Source organism: Zonotrichia leucophrys, chromosome 5 (assembly GCF_028769735.1).
Source record: "Zonotrichia leucophrys gambelii isolate GWCS_2022_RI chromosome 5, RI_Zleu_2.0, whole genome shotgun sequence".
In the NCBI taxonomy this organism is placed as follows: Eukaryota; Metazoa; Chordata; class Aves; order Passeriformes; family Passerellidae; genus Zonotrichia; species Zonotrichia leucophrys.
This window is the reverse complement of record NC_088175.1, coordinates 56,692,273-56,709,809: the sequence shown is the minus strand read 5'-3', so window position 1 is coordinate 56,709,809 and position 17,537 is coordinate 56,692,273. Positions and strand designations below refer to the sequence as shown.

General features: G+C 41.5%; 1 long non-coding RNA gene across 4 annotated transcripts; it reads left to right on the top strand.

The window, feature by feature from the left end:
- The first annotated feature begins 214 nt into the window (after nt 1-214).
- On the top strand, nt 215-15,964 carry LOC135448570 (uncharacterized). Of its 4 annotated transcripts, XR_010440504.1 has the most exons (5): nt 1,301-1,381; nt 1,925-2,068; nt 13,022-13,179; nt 13,620-13,823; nt 14,774-14,980. It is a non-coding gene; the product is annotated as an uncharacterized LOC135448570 (long non-coding RNA). The 4 variants fall into 4 exon arrangements; XR_010440502.1 differs by lacking the exons at nt 1,301-1,381; nt 13,022-13,179 and adding an exon at nt 215-271; XR_010440503.1 differs by lacking the exons at nt 1,301-1,381; nt 13,022-13,179 and adding an exon at nt 756-812.
- The last annotated feature ends 1,573 nt before the right edge of the window (nt 15,965-17,537 follow it).

Below are 17,537 nucleotides of genomic sequence, written 5' to 3'. Positions count from 1 at the left end.
GAAACATTAAAGGCAGCCATATATAGGGGCCTGAGTAAATGCATGTATTGCTGTAAAAGATCTCTGTATTGTAGAAGTGACCCTGTCCCAATTCCAGTTATTGTAAGTGGGCTGCAGCTGTGATGGCCTTAATTGGGGGGCAGCTGTGGCTAATGAAGATAACGGGGATAAAAGGGGGTGGGGTGGGCAGTGAGAGCCTTGGAGGAGCCCTGATGGAGAAGCAGGAACAGCACTGCTGTGGAGAGCTGCGTGAGAGAGAACCACCCAGAAGGTATGGCACTCTGGAAATATGATAACAACACTATGAATACAGCAACTGGTGACCCCGATGTGATAGAAGATAGGACAGCCGAGAGCTGTGGCAGCCTGGGAGCTGGGGCAGATATGTAGAAGAAAGAAGCAAGAGGTTTGAATCAAGGAGCTGTGACAGCAGAGAGCTGTGAGAAGCGTGGCCTTTGAGGAAAGGAACCTGAGAACATCTAGGGAAATGTATGTGTTCAAGACAGCTGAGAGCTGGGACAGATATTTGTATTGTAACTATGTAATTGAAAAATGTGTTAAAAGAAAAGGGGGAAATACAGGGGCCTGAGTAAATGTATGTATTGCAGTAACAGATCTCTGTATTGTAGAAGTGACCCTGTCCCAATTCCAGTTATTGTAAATGGGCTGCAGCTGTGATGGCCTTAATTGGGGGGCAGCTGTGGCTAATGAAGATAACAGGGATAAAAGGGGGTGGGGTGGGCAGCGAGAGCCTTGGAGAAGCAGGAACAGCACTGCTGTGGAGAGCTGCGTGTGAGGAAACGACCCAGAAGGTATGGGACTCTGGAAATATGATAACAATATGAATAGAGCAACTGGTGACCCTGATGTGATAGAAGATAGGACAGCTGAGAGCTGTGGCAGCCTGGGAGCTGGGGCAGATATGTAGAAGAAAGAAGCAAGAGGTTTGAATCAAGGAGCTGTGACAGCAGAGAGCTGTGAGAAGCGTGGCCTTTGAGGAAAGGAACCTGAGAACATCTAGGGAAATGTATGTGTTCAAGACAGCCGAGAGCTGTGGCCGCCTGAGAGCTGGGACAGGTATTTGTATTGTAACTACGTAATTGAAAAATGTGTTAAAAGCAAAGGGGGAAATATAGGGGCCTGAGTAAATGTATGTATTGCAGTAACAGATCTCTGTATTGTAGAAGTGACCCTGTCCCAATTCCAGTTATTGTAAATGGGCTGCAGCTGTGATGGCCTTAATTGGGGGGCAGCTGTGGCTAATGAAGATAACGGGGATAAAAGGGGGTGGGGTGGGCAGCGAGAGCCTTGGAGGAGCCCTGGTGGAGAAGCAGGAACAGCACTGCTGTGGAGAGCTGTGTGTGAGGAAACGACCCAGAAGGTATGGGACTCTGGAAATATGATAACAACAATATGAATACAACAGCCACATGCTCACTCTAAACTCACCAAATTTCCCCTCATGCTTAAGAAAAGTGAACAGACCATATCTCTACTTGGAGTGGTTTATCAGGGTAGAGTTATCAGCCTGTAGTGACCCAAGAGCTCACCAAGGTGCTCCATGTTTATGGGTGCTTTCTTGCAGCTGGGGGCCCTTGGCTCTGTCATACACTCCTGCCCCAAATTGTCACTCTTGGTGTAGATTTAGTTCAAGTTTTAATTAGTAATTGATGAAGAAAAACATCTGTGGGTTCACAGAGTATCAGCCCAGTATCAAAAAGGAAGGCATGGGGTTGGTTACAGGTTCTCTTTTATGTCACAGTGAGTTTGGATAAAGCCATGGACTTGTGATGCTGAACATTTGATTATGTCACGCCTTGCCAATTAACAAGATTAATTTTCTCCCCCACAAAAATTTGTCAGCTGCTTTGAAACAAACTGGTAAGAACTGAGACATTTTCTGATTCCTCTTCCATCCTTCTAGACCAAAGAAACTTCATTCCATTTGCTGTCCCAGGCATCTGCTCTGTGCTGTCCCATGCATTTGCAGAAGTGAGAGCTCTAAGAAATGTCAAACCTTACAGGGAGAAGTATTTATAGGGGAATTCTGAAGTGGAAGCTCTTCAAGGTAACTTCCTGAGTCTTTTAAGTAGTGGTGGAATCAAATTTACTTAGTGGCTTTAGCTGTGGAAGCTTTAATATTGCTTTAGCAAATATAGGAAGGTTCTCTTCACTCTTAGTTTTTTGTGGGGATATAAATTAATGTGCTTTCATACTTATTTTTTATGTGCTTTTTTTCCCTTGGTCAGTGTCACACAGCACTGTTTTTTTAAAAAGTTTGTGCTTATTTGTAAACATTATTTATTTATTTTCTTTGTGCTTGTTTGTAAACATCATTTATTTATTTCTTTGTGTTTACAGAGACAAAGGCAGCAGCATCTGCTATAGAAATAGTTTGGGAAAAATAATTTCAGAGTCTTCTCAGGGCTCAAAATTGATGAATAGCAGGTCTTGTCCAATTCTGACAATTTTGCGGGTTTTTTTTGATCCTGTTTCTTCTGGCACTCTGTCCATCTATAGCAATTATCTGTCTTCCTGAATTATTTTAGACAGCTTTTAGTAAGAGCTAAAACCTCTCAGAAATGAAACTGCTTTTCTTTTCCCCCCTGAGCACCACATCCTGATGCTCTTTTTGTTGCTGAAACAAAGTTTATTTTGCATACAGTATCTATGCCTCATGTATATTAAGTGTCCTCTGGTTCTAAGGGCTTATTCACCCTTTCTACCTTAATCACTGACCCACCAGGAGATTAAGGCTCATCTCCAGAGTGTTTGGTAAGCCAGCTAATTGTGGGTGAAATCCGTGGGCATTAGAGGAGGCTGTAGGGCTTTGGGAGCTTGAATGGCTTTTGGGAGAGTGCCTGACAAAAACATCCAGAGGCCTTGGATGGTTGGTGGTGGTGCCCTACAGACCAGTTTGATTTCTGAAGGGTGTCTGGTGTGGCAGTGCTCTCCATGCTTCCCTGGCACACACAGAGGAACCTCAGCTGGGAGCTTGTGGGGCTTCCCTTGCTTGCACTTGATCTAAGGAAATTCATTTGGGTCAGTGGGAGAAGCCTCTGAATTTTCGTGCTGGGATGGAGCAGCGGAGCAAACCAGCAGAATCAATATAAAAGTGCTCAGTGTAACACAAGGGTGATGGTGCTGTGTGTGTGTGGGGTGAGGGAGGAAGAGGGGCTTCGGACAGGGACATGGAGTGACAGGATGCGGGAAATGGCTGTAAGGGGATGGAGCGTGGATTTAGAAGAGAGATTCAGGAAAAATCCTTCCCTGTGAGGGTGGTGGGGCCCTGGCACAGCCTGCCCAGGGAAGCTGGGCTGGATGGTGTTCTGGACAAAGTGTGTGGTTCGGCAGGGGAGGTGCAGCTGTGTGAGCCTTAAGGTCCCTTCCAACCTCACAGAACCTTCTGTGCTTCCATGAAAGATGTAAGGATGTTTGTAGAATCACCAGCATGACAAATTCTTGCTATAATGGATTGCTCTTAGGGATAAAAAGCTGGTCTCAAACTTCCAAAAATACATCTACAATCACAGCCGAGTCCTAAGTGGGGAGAGGTAGGGGCTGCTTCTTTGTGCCAGCAGCCACGAGAGGGCAACACGAGCATGAGCGGAGCGATGGTGAGGAAGGGATCGGGATGTCAAACACAGCTTGCCATCCCTGCAGCACTTGTGCAGCCCGCCTTGCCTTTACTCGTGTTTGTTTTGCACAGGACTTCTGCCTGTTTGCATTTGCCTTGTGCTTCGGGGAGCTGCTCACAGCCCGGGGGAGGTAAAGCACGACTGGCTGACATGTCAGGGTTTCACTCCGGCTTTCTCCAAAGGCAGGGCTTGTATAAGGTTTGGGATCTGGAGTTGGGGTGCTGCTTCTCTCCAGTTTATGGCAGAGCTTTAGATGTGAGATACATCTGCTTCTGGAGCCTTCTGCTTATATAAGAATTTCAGATTAAGAAAACAGTCTTGTTCCTCAGATGTGTGCAGAAAATCATTAAGAGGTGACTTCAACTAAAAAGACAACAAGAAGGATTTATGGTTTTAAAAAAGTAGTAGCATGATGGCAGCTGCCTGAAAATCGACCCTATGCTGGCTTGGCTAAGAAACCCAGGGAGATATCCCTAGCAAGGAAACCTTGGGATGCATCAGGCTTGGGGGGCTGGTTCTGGAGAGCAGATGGAAACTGGGCCAGGGAACTGCAGCTGTTGTTGCAGGATCCTGTGGGATTCACATTCCCTGAACCTGGGAGAAGCAGAGAAAGAATGATCAAAACAGTGCTTGTCTCATTTGCTGTGCCTGTGTTTGTGCCACAGCAGAATGTGGAGATTGTTCACCCACAGTGAGGGTGTTCTGTTCCCTTGGCCTGTCAGGGCCAGGTGTGTGTGGGGTCTGTGGGTGACAGCCACGAGATTCTGGGCACTGTGAGCAGGTGAGGGCTTGGCAGATTCAGCTTAGATGAAATGCGTATAGTATAATAAAGTAATTAATCAGCCTTCTGATATCCATGGAGTCCGATGCATCATTTTCTCTCTCCCTTGTCGGGTTGCCCTGATTCACTGTAGGGTCCCTGCCCAGCAAATTTGTGGCAAGTGAAGATCTGCCTTAAAACCAAAGCTTGGGTTTGTGTCAGCCTGCAGCAACTGAACCATGGGGAAATTTAGTCATGCATGTATTTTCCCTGTAATGAATATGGGCATGAGCTTCTGTGACATGCAGTCTCCTGTTTGAAGCCAAAGAGGAGCAAATGGTGGCAGGTTTGCCTCAGACTGTGTGTTCAGTAGCTGCAGCTGAGCTGTCCAGGCATGGGAGAGAGTCTGTGACTGTGTGACCCCTCCCTAAATACTTGTGCACCTCCTGCACAGAAAGGACACATAAACAGGAGTGTGTTCTGTCTGCCTGGGGAAAAGATACCTCTCTGTGGGAAATCTGAAATCTACACATTCATGTAAGACAGAAAAATTGTAAGAAACTACATATATTACTGCTAGGATTTCAGAGAAATATGTGGAAGTATTTCCTGCCCTGGTAAACTTGAGTTAGAAGAAACTGTGTTACTATAAGATTAATTTTACCCTTTCAGCATGGTCATTGTGATTCTTTGCAAGCATTCTTTTAAAATCAGGGTGTGACCATAATGGAAAGAAAACAGGAGAGAATGCATTTTTGTGGGGTACCCTTAAAGGAGGAGACCCTGTCTGTGTGAGTGTCTGACGTTACTGTGATGGATATCTTCCCAGCAAAGCAGTTTCATCCTTGAGGGATTAGTATTGCTATTTATGACCAAGTTCTCCACATTGCTGTCTATGAGGAAAGCTAGGTGCTGGTCAGAAGGGCTTGTGAGCTTTGCTCTTTAGCAGAGAAGGCTCTGTCCCCAGGCAGACACACAAAGTGGGAGAACACTCTTTGTGGGGAGGAGCTCCCACTGATAGGAGGGCTGGACTGGGGACATAGCCAAGTGCTCTGCCCACTCTGAGGGGATCCTGACAGGCTCTCACAGTGAAGTGTTCACCTGTATTCACTCTCTCTAGTTTTCCTCATTGTTTCATTTAACTCTTTCCCCCCCCCCCTCCCCCCCCAGTCTTCTGGTTTTAATTTTAGCCTTTAATGTTACTGATGGAATTCTTAATGTAATTAATGTTTCAACCAGTTCTTGACTCTTTCAAGAGCTGCCCAAGATAGTGTCGCATGTGACTGTTGGGCCTGATGTGTTCATTCATTTATTTATTCACCTGGCCACTCTGTGGGTGCCAGGTGTGTGAAGATCCCACTGCAGCTGCAGGACCGAAGCAGGAGTGCCCAGAATGTGGGGTTGTGGAGCTTCCAGAGGGCCCTGCTGGGATGTGAGGAGCTCTGGAAGAGGTATGCCCTGTTTATCCACGCTCTGCCTGTCCTGGTTTTGGGGCAGCAAGAAGCCCAGCTCTGTTGCTTTCCATTTATATAGAGCCTTGCAGACGGTGTCCTGTGTCATGTTGGAAGGTGCACCTCAACTGAGTCAGACAGTGGAAAAAGCATTATTGAACCTAATACACTGTCTCCTCATATCTTAATTATTTGTGTGAGTATTTCCCTTTGACCTTTCTCCCTGGGCATCTATTTGATGTATTCATGCAAAGAGATGTTTTGCACAGAGGGAGGAAAAAATGTTCACCTGTTCAAAAAGCTGCCACCAGGACACAGATACAAGCAGAGATTCTTTCTGTCATCACTGCATTATTTTCCTGAACACACTGTAATTTCATCAATTTTCCATGCTTATGGTCATGAATGCTTGACATTACCATGTCTTTGCGTTAACAAAAAAGAAATTTCATGGCTTGAGATTTGCCTGGAAGAGAAGGGAGAGCGTGAAAAGCCAGCCAAATTGCAGAGTGCTGCAGTGCCCTTTGTTCCACAGCAAGATGGTGTTGTGGAGAAATTTGTATTTTATGTTTTGGGTTGGTCGTCGTTTAGAACAGACCAGAAGTCACACAGAACTTTTCTGCTTTAACTGTTTGCTGGTTTGCATCTGAGGGCAGGTTTATTAGATTTTAGAGTAAATTTGATTAAACATTTCAGATTTAACATGAATGCAATGTTTAGGGCTTTGGGTATTTGCAAGGCTAGATCTTGTTCATCTTGGAGGTTGGACTAGAGGATCTTTGAGTGTGCCTCCCAACCCAAACCATTCCACGATTCTGTCTTCAGGCAGTTTGAATAAACGTGGGGCTGTGTTGGTGAGTGCTAGGCAGAGATGTGACTCCAAGTATTTCTAGGTCACAGACTTTTCCAGTGCATTACAGGGACCATCTGCAAGGAGCATCCTGACAAATAGGCAGGTGGGTTTGGATGGATGTCACATTCTTTATTTTATAGTGTGGAACTGATGTGTGCCAGGCAGATCTGGCCATTGCCTGAACCCATAATAATGAACAGAATTTCTGAGTGACCTTAGAAAACTTCAGGCTTCTTGTAGCCTGAGTTTCATTGGTGATGAAACTTCTTTGCTGGTCTCTGGCAGAGGTGGTGGTGATTCTGTCAGAGTTGCCCTGGCACCTTCCTGTGGCTCTGTGGAGGGAGTGCATGACATTGCTTTCAGTTGGTGAAATATGTACCCTGAGTGGCTGACACACAGAGCAAACTGAGCCGTGCTGGGAGAGCTTTCCTGGCTCTTTTCATGGAGAATGTGGAAGGCACAGTAGAGGCTGTGGAGTCTTGTTTGCCAGTGGGGATGTGATAATGCAAATATGCTTTCCCAAGCCACCATTCTTGTGTCAAGACCTCAATAAATCCTATTTAGAATGTGTTCCACTTCTTGTTTGCTATCTTTGAGGATGCTGAGTTTCTAGTGTTCTCCTGCATTTCTAGCAGAAGTTTTATTTAGTTAATCAGTTCATGACTGAACAGGGAAATTGTTTTAGCTGTTAATCAAAAGGCAGGTCTGAGTAAGAGGAAGAAATGGATCTGGCTTTTCTGAGGCAGAAACAGAGATGCAGCAGGTGTGAGGCAGAGGCCACTGCTCTGTTTGCTGGGGGGCAGCTGTGCATCTCCTCACATGGAGCCCTTCAGGTGAGACTGGAAGGGTTGGGGTTGGCTGCCTGTGCTGCTGTGCATGAGGAGAAACCTCACTCAGGTCAGCAGCTCCTCAAACATAAAGCTGGACTAAGCAAAAGCATTGCAGGGCCTAACAAATAACTCCTGTGGGAAGGCTTGAGCTACAGAACTGCACTGCAGTTTTACTCTCTGTGAAAATGAAATTAAATCAGACTCCCATGTTAATTCCTCTTGTCTGACAGCTGAGCCTTGATTGATGTCCTGTTTCTTCCCTTACCATAATCTTTCAGCACAGTGCAAAAAACAATGCTAATGGAAAACATATAGTGCTCAGAGATCTACTCCAGTGCTGTGCTAAGGATAATATCCCTAAAATATTGTTAGGGACAGTAGGAAGAATGAGATTTTACAGATGACTGTGCAGATCTCCACTACTTGTGGAGCTTTTGCTTCAAAGTCTGCAGTTACCACAGGAAGGATTTAATGCAATCCCATCAGAATGAGTGGCTGCTCTTTCATTTAGGCTGGTATGATCAGATTTGTCTCTGTCTTGTACATTTACTTGTAATTTATTCTTATTGAGCCTAGTGGGGGCAAAGATGTCTAGGATCAACAGGTGGGAACACTCCTAGGAGTATTTGCAAATGTATAAACCCATGACTGCATGTGCTGGCAGAAAGAGCTCCAGGCCCTGTGTGGTGGCAGTGGAGGGTGACACTCCACCTTCCCCTTGCTCCCCATCATCTTCCTCATCCTGCCACTGCAGTGAGGGCAGCAAGGTGGGGACTCGCCCCATGTTGATTTTGGGCTGGAATGACAATGGCTGAGACGTGGCTCCACAAACACAAAGGAGGTAAGAGGTCTGTGCAGTCATTGCTGAAACAGGGGAGCTTGAATTGATAATAGATGGCTTAAAAAACTTGCCTTAGGTGTCCCCAGGCTAAGGTCCCAGTAATTAAGATTTTTATTGATCTTTCTGAGCTCTGGCAACATCTAAGGAAGTATGCACGGTGCTGCTTGAAAGTCACTGTAACACAGTAAAGTACATAAAATACGCAATGAAACTATGGTGGATGGAAGTGTGACATGCCTACAAGGAAATAAAAATACTCTTTTTAAAGTAATTAACTCATAATTCTTTCATGGCTTAACCATAAGCCATGAAAGAATTATAATAATAATAAGCAGAAACATAAAGAGACTTAGGCAACACAGTCATATTCTAAATCAACACTCATGTGGAGGGGTGCTGCCAGCAAAGCATAACCAATCTGAAAACATATATATTGAGAAAAGCCCTTGGGTTTTACATTTTAGAGAGAAACATAAAGATTCTGGGGGGAAATGAGTCCGTCCATTAGGATGGTGCATCAGCCAAGTCTTTGGCACAGTCTGATCAGTGGGGAATCACAGCACTAGCAAGTGGCTCTGTGCTACTGCAAATGCCTCTTCCACTTCCATGTTCAAAGCAGAAGCTTCTTCCATCCAAACATTTATGTCAAGTCAATTCTGCCTGGTTTATATCCTTGTGTAATAGAATGCTAGAGATGCAACCTTGTGTTTATCAACCTATTTTAATTAGGACGTTCAATTTTTTTGTTATTTTACTTAGTATATTCCTCTTTTTATTTCCATTTTGGTGTAGCAAGGACTGAATGTATACTAGGCCATGTTTTTCTCTATGTTATAGTACAGAAAGATATTTGTTTATTTTTTCCAAGGCATTTACAATTTTTGCATCAAGGGAATTGCTTAACTTTATGTATATTATTCACACACTTGTGTTTTGTGACCTTCACTTGAATTTCACAGCTTATATGAACCTGATGATCCACAGGGTCCTGAATTTTTAAATTATTATTTTATTATTCCTGATTATAATTACTGTTTACTTATTGCAGCAGTTTAAAAGAAAACCAGGATTTTAATAAACTTTACAAGTTGACAGTTCCACACTCTTGCACACAGTAGAGACCTGTTGCTGATTAGCAGCTTTGCCATCTTTTCCTTTCTTTTTGAGTACTTCATGTGCACATGAATTTTTTATGAAGCACAGGCATTTAAAGTTTCAAAAGAAGATGCTTCACTGCTGCCAAGTGACTTTATCTCCTGATAGGCAGAACTACATCAGCAGTGCCAGAGAAACATAAAGTTGTGTGGGTTTGGGTTCTCTTTTTTGTTGTTTTGTTTATTTTGTTCTTTGTTGTTTTTTAAAGGGTTTTATGAGCTCTGTTAATTTCTTTTCTTCTGCCAAGAAACACAAAGATATAAAAAGTCCACTGAAAAGTATTAAAACCCCTCAAGTCTAGGATGATGCAAATAGGAGATTTTTAGCAGATTCTTCAGTTTCTAAAATCCTGCGACTTGTAAGACAGCTGGGTGGATAATTTTTGTTTAGTACATTTAAACAGTTGAATTTAGTGTGCTTTCATGAATTTAATTAGATTAATTTGAAGCAAAAGTTTTAATGCTAATGCACCAAGAGAAGTGCTAAAGCCCACAATCAAAGGGGAGCAGAGAGGCTAATTGAACCACAGTATAAATGAAGGAAAATCTATCCTAATTTATTGAAAAAGACCTTATTATTTTATGTTGGTGGTGTGATTTGGGAGAAGAACTAGAGGAATGGTCTCAGATTCATTGTATTGACAGAGCTAGAGGAGTGGTCTCAGATTCATTGTATTGCCTGGACAGAGCCAGAGGAATGGTCTCAGATTCGTTGTATTGCCTGGACAGAACTGGAGGAATGGTCTCAGATTCATTGTATTGACAGAACTAGAGGAGTGGTCTCAGATTCACTGTATTGCCTGGACAGAGCCAGAGGAATGGTCTCAGATTCATGTATTGCTTGGACAGAACTGAGGAATGGTCTCAGATTCACTGTATTGCCTGGACAGAGCCGGAGGAATGGTCTCAGATTCACTGTATTGCCTGGACAGAGCCAGAGGAATGGTCTCAGATTCACTGTATTGCCTGGACAGAACCGGAGGAATGGTCTCAGATTCACTGTATTGCCTGGACAGGAGCTCTGAAGGGGTGTAACTGTTCAGCTTAGGCTGCACTTTGTGGTGGCTCAGCCTTCAAGCACTGAGCTCGACTTTGTGCTGCCTCTGTAACCCCAGAATGTGGAAAATCCCTCTTGGGTTTCCCTGTGCCTCAGCCTGAAGGCTGTTCTTGCCATAACTTAGCCCTGTAGCGGGACTTCCCAGACTTCAGTAAATGTTTGCAGAAGCCACAATTACACACAGTCTCCCAGACCTCATCATTTTCCAAGCAGGCACCACACCAGCACCTCATAAATTCTGCAGCCTGCTCATCCAAGGACAGAATTTCAGACTACAGCCATGGTTCTACTGATTTGCAGAGGCTGTAGCCTATTTTAGACACAGTAATAACAATAATACATTTATTCTTCCTTTGGTGGCTGCAGAACACCCTGGCTCACATGAGTAATGGTACAATACTTGTTTGCATACTGATTATGCTGCTCTTTTGCTCTCAGCTATAATGAGACCAGATGCAGAGAAGCAAAACCTGCTCCATATTTTAAATAGTATTGAAATATATCTGAAGGAAGTAGAAGATCAAAACCTGTCCCATGTTTTAAAGAGTATTGAAATAGACTTGAAGAAAGTAGAAGGTGAAAAGAAATAAGAGTTAGATGTGGATTCTCTGCTGTACTCAGTGGCTCTGCTTTTATGAAATATGAGAGAAAACAATGTGAAGTTTTTAAAACTCTGTGTAGTAGCATTTCTCTGTATTTAAAAGCACAGCCAGCCTAAGTGGCAATGGCTTATGTTGTGATGCTGGTAGGGAAACCCAAAATATATTTGCACTCATTTGCTGGCACTTTCTAACAATTAATTAGCAGTTGACAATTAACATGGCCTGATATTTTTGTTGTACCAGCAGAAATCAAATTGATGTGGCTGAGCCAGCCCTAAGTGTAGCTGCAGGGCTGAGAAATTCAGTATGTTGGCATGAAATTAGCTCAGTCTAGAGCCAGAAAATGAGGGCACTGGGATGGAGGTTTATTGCATAATCACTTAAGCAATATTTCATCCACGGGTTTTATCAAGCTGTAGGACAGGCATATCTGTTGTAATTATATTTTACATCTGCTAATGTGACACGTTAATGAAATGTGTCACTCCGCTGGCGTTAGGATCCGTTTCATTAATGCAAAGGACTTTTGTTGTACGCTTTACATTTGGAAACAGATTTAAGTATTAAGTGGCTGATGTCTGTAGCCGGGGAATCCTTTCCGAATTTGTAACACTGACCAGAACAGAGCGCATTACACTCTCCAAATGGTGCATTTTTGCATTTGAATGTCTGAATTATCCTGGTTTCTTAGAGACGACCACAACACCAACATCTTAAATCCTCAAAATATTGTCCGCTTCATTGAATGCTCATGATCTAAGCATATGTGTAATTATTCTGTAATTCTCCCCAAAATGTGATCCCTTGGAAATGCATACGAGATGTGCCCCATTGTAGCTGCAATGACTATTTCTTTGTGCCTGCTCCTCTCGGTGGGCTCACAAGGAACTCTGTGTGCCTTGGTGCACCGCATGTGTAATGATGATTTTTTTTTTTTTTTTTTCTTCTTCTCCCCCCACTCCCAGTGTGTCCATCAGGGGAAAAAAACCCCAAAAACCCTGGCCAGAAACCTGCTTCATTTGTTTCAGGGCACAGATCAGGGTCACAAAAAGACCATTTAAGATAGTATGCATACAGCAGTAATCTTTCTGACAAGAAATGGCCTAATGCCACGCACAATGGGCTTAGGGCCAGGCAAGTACACAAAATTCCAATTTGCAGCAGTTACCCAACCTGGCTCCCATAGCACATGCGTGCGCACACTTTGGCACAGGGCAAAGGGGAATCCCGTGTACCTTAAGCATTTTCTCAGCACACTCCATGCAACAGGGAAAGATGATTTTTCAGAAATTGCTGTTAGTGCTAAATATATGCATGCTTAGAGAGAAAACCCCATTTGTCTGCAGGAGAAATTCAATTCTGTTAATTAAAAATTTACAGGTTGTTTGGTAATGCAAAGAAAATCTATGTACATTTTTTTACTGAACATTTACTTGCTTTTTAATCACAAGAAGAAAGCTCTCTGGCAGCAGGACTGTTGCAGACACCAGAGGTGCAAGGGCTGCGATCTCATTAATTGTTCTAGTTCACAAGTGCCTTTATCAGCCCATCTTTAAGGGAAGTATGATTTGCATGTAAGATTTGACTTCAGAGTCTTTGTAGGAGTTTCTCTTAAAAGCTTCCATTAGAAAAAAAAAGCTTTCTGGATCTTTATTTGATAAAATTTCATAGTTAATTCTTTCATTTCCAAGGAACAAAATTAAATCAGAATCAGAAATACATGAAAACAATGGATTATTAAATAAAATGAAGTAGTTCCAAAATGTTCTACAAGTTTTGAGCTTTGTTTATGTAGAAGTGCTCTTTTTAAAATATACTTTTTTCACATTTTTCAGGTTAAAAAAACCCAAAACACTTTAAAGGTCTGAAAACATTTTATGGATTGATATTGGAAGATTTTTCTGAAGAGTCTTTATAAAATTCTGCTTGTTTGTTTCTCAAAGCAGATATAATTTGTGATAAATACTATGAAAAATCTTCCACTCTAAGAAAGGTGCATACTTAGTGTTTATTTTTCCTTGTTATACTAAGAAACTATAAAGCTCTAAGTCAAAGAAAACTGGTTTAGCTGGAGAAGTAAAATAAGCACTGATATGTGCAAAGAAATTTGAGTTAAAGCTGTGTAAAATAGTTCCTGCATCCGCTCAGTGGGAGAGCTCTTAGCAAGTGCTGCAGGGTTTGGCTCCTTGCAGCATTTTGCCTTATATTAATACACAATTAATTATATATGTTAATGTTATTATATTATATGCAATTATATTATATTATTATATTATAGTATATACTATATACAGTCTATATTGTATAGTAGATATTATAGTATATGTTATATTCAATATTATATTCTATATGATATATTATTGTTTATATATTAATATTATTATATTAATACACATTTTCAGTATTAATATATTTTTATTTTTTCCCTGATAGCATTGAAATGCAAAACACATTTCTAGGGTTTGGCCAAGAAAGAAGTCACAAGATTGAGGAGCTGCGACAAATGGTTCAGTATTGCTCTGGCTTTAACTTTTTAATTGGGAAAAAAATAGAAGTACTGTTCCGAGTGTGTTAACAGAAGTTGGCTGAGCCGGTTCAGTTGTTGTCTGAGGCAATAAAACAGTGCTGAACCAACAGGTGAGTTGCTGCATTTGTGTCTCCCTCTGCCTGAAGGGATTTCCCAGGGCATGAATTCCAACCCTGCAAATTGGGTTTGGGAGCTGAGAGAGAAAATCCTGTCCCTGCAAAGTGGATGCTGAGTGGTGTGAGCATGGCTTGGGTTTCTCTTGGAGCTCATAAGACTTTTATTTCCCTGCTGAAGTAAAACAGCTGGGACTGAGAGAGAGCTCCATGCGTGTCACAGGGCAGAAATGGGAACCTATAATTCACTTTTTAGAGCTAGAAACATCGAAATCACTACATCAAGTGCAAGAGCAAAGTTTTTTATGTGCAGTCTGGACATGCTTTTATTGTGATATGAAGTAGTGACTCAGAAGCAGCTTTCATTTTAATGAAAAGAGCACTTTTTCATTATAGAGAAGTTATAAGTCATTATAGCACTTCTAGAGCACTTTTTCATTACTGCATTCCTCCTCCCATACTTCCCCCTGTATCATTATTTACAATGTCTTTTTCCTAAAACCCCGAAACGTCATCTGAATGAAAATGATCTGAACAAGCAAGGAAAACACCCATAAATAAACATTTGGCAGGGAATCTTTGCTACTGTGTGAATGTTGATGGCAAACATTTTAATGAGGCTAGACTTGGGTTTAAAAAAAAAAAAAGTTGATTGTAAATCAGTAAAATGTGCTGGGCTTTCTAAGCTCCGAGTTGGCAACAGCTTGTTGAGAGTAAATCCTCTCATGGAAGGTTCTGCTAATCTGAATAAATTCAATTTCAAAATCCTTCCTTGATCTAAGCTTGCTTAAGCTCTCACCAAGGCCTAAGGACCCTGAGGGTCAATTCCAATAACAAAAGATAAGAAAAATCTGCCCTTTCTCATATCTCTTTGCAATACGCCATAAGCTGTTACCTCACTGCAAAAAACCTTTGGCTTTAATGAAGTCTCCTTTTGATACTTGCAGAGGATGAAGTTCAATGTTTCCCACCCAGCCCCACGTCACAGAACCTGCCTGGCTGCTTCCCCTGCACAGCTCCTTGAAACCACCACAGCTTTGGGAAAATATATTAAATGGGCCTTTACAAACTGGATGGGGAGAGGAGGGGGTGATGCTGTTAATTGATACCAGGATGGGGTTTTTTTTAAATTAAAAATTAATATTTTTTTAATTAAAAATTCTTACAGGAGAAAGTTTTGCTCAAAACCCAAACAAATTGTGGGCTGTGATTCAGAGACAAGGCTGCTCCTGCAGTGCCTGTGTACTACAGCTAACCTGTTACTTCTGGATGTTGCATGAATGAATCTGAATTTGTATCTGAGAGATTGGTTGTGGGTTTTTCCTATTTCTTTTATTCAATTTTATGTATTAAACTGACTTCTGCCTCTGTAACTTATATTTAGGTTTTAAAACCATCCTTTAGAGCTAAAACATACTTGTGTTCAGAGTTATTCAGTGAAACAGGTCTTGTTGCTAGTTATTACCCAGTGTAACCAGCTGTTCTCATGGACTGGCTAATTTCTTCAAAGTGGTGCTTTTTGTCAGAGCCACAGCTCCTGGAGTCATGTCATTGTGTAAGGATATCAGCTTTCATTAAAAAAACAGTCTCACTGGAGATCAAGAGAAAAGATTAAATATGGCCTAAATATCCTAGAAAGCATTTATTTTGAAAGTAAAATAAAATACCCACTGTAGGTTTTAAAGAAGATGTAAAATAAAGGGATTGCTATGTGGTATTTGAAGTTTTGCAGTAATTAATTCATGCTTGTACTTCACCTAGCATCTGTTTTTCCAAGTTCTCAAATATCTTAAAGTCGTTGCAAGTAACTTCACACGCAAAACCGACTAGAAGTGTTTAAACAGGAACATCCCATTTCTGTCATTATTGCAGCTTCCTTGGCTTTCAGTACTGCTTGTTTTAACATCCTTCCATTGGCTCTGCTTGCACTATGGATTATTCCCTCCCATCCACATTTCTTTTGCAGCTCAGCCATCCTCAAGTGACAAATGCGGGTTTTTAACCAAACTTAATTTGGGATTTTAGATTAAACTTTTTAAATAGGATAATTATTTCCACTGTCCCTATGGTACATCATGTCTTTACTTTGAGCTTTCTTTGTGCCTTAAAATGTCTGTCAGATATACAGTGCAGTTGTTGTGATCACACTGAAGCTGTAACAAATTTTGTTCTCCAATGCCAGTTTTGTTTTCTAATTTTGAGCTGAATATGAATAATAAGAAAAAGTATTTCATCTTGCTGTTTAAAGATTCAGGGAGTGTCGTGGAGCTCAGTTTATACAAAGCAAAAATAGCATTGTAGCTGGAAATGTTGATTTTTGTAAATATGCAGGCAAAGCTGGGCAATATATGTACCTTTCTTTATTTCCAGTTCTCTTTTGGATCAAACCAATTTTTATAAAAACCATTAAAAATGAAGCGCCAGGGCAGGCAAACACAGATACAGAACTGTTCCTTGCCAGAGATTTGAGACATGCAGATGAGATGCAAGAAGTTCCTGAGGTGCTCAGCTCAAAGATGAGTGCCAGTGGCAATTCCGAGTGCAAGGGTTGCACACCTAAATCTGGGCATGGGGAAATATCAGCAGGTTTTCATCGTTTCCTGTGGGCCACAGGCAATAATTCTGTAGTGTCACTACACATTCAAAAATTGCAAGAACTACTAATGAAAGTTGAAGAATTCACTTTCTGGTTTCTCCTTTCCAGTGGGTGACCACATCAGGTTTTTATTTCTAAAACTCCCATCGTGTGGAATTGGTTTTTAAAGACAGACATTGGTCCACTGAAAAATCCTTCCTTTTGAGAGTATGACAGGATCATGCAAGGAGCTGTTTGATTTTACCTCCTCCCATTAGTTGCTGTATTGAGGGAAGGGAATGGACTAAGTGACTTTCAAGCTCCCCAGTCTCAGCTCAGAAATCTGTATTTTTTTAGTATTCTCTTTCTGGTCCCCAGCTCTTGGAGTCATAGATTACAAAGAAGTTGCTGCCTTCTTTTTTTTTTCATTTAAAAGTACACTTTTGGGCCTTTTGATCGTGAAATAAATCTTGAAAGATTTATTGAAGGTGGTTTTTCTTAGGGGCAAAATTCAAAAGGCAAATAATAAGAATTTCTATTTTTTTAAAAAAAGGGTCTGTTTTTTAAGGCAGTTTCTAATTTTCATCATTGAGAGTACAGAGTAGATGACAGTAATGTTTACAAATAGATTTTCATATCATTTTATCAGTTGGGCGCTCAGATAAAAGCAGTATCATAAAGTATAAGGGTTAAAAAAAATAACCTTTTTTTTCCACAATAAGGACTGGGCAAAGATTAGATACAAACTAGACAGGGTAAAAAGCCAAAGGGTAATTTGCACATTGCATATTCAGTACTCATCTTCTGATACAGAGAAATAACCAGGTCCTAGAAATGCCAGGAGTGCTGCTGTCAGAGTAAAACATATGTCTAAAAATGAGATTTACTATCAGCTGGAGCCTCTCCCTTTTCTCTTTTCTCTTTCCTCATAAACTCCCTTTCAGGGCCTCTTCCCTGGGACTGTAAATCCATGATTTTTTATTTCAGACTCGACATACTAAACATTTATGACATATTCCTACAAAGTGTTGATGTTTGGGAAAAACAACCAGGATGAGTATTCCAAAAATTCAAACTTGGCATGAGCCACAGATTTCAGTGAATCTCAGATACTTTTTGTTCTTTGCAGCCTTCTT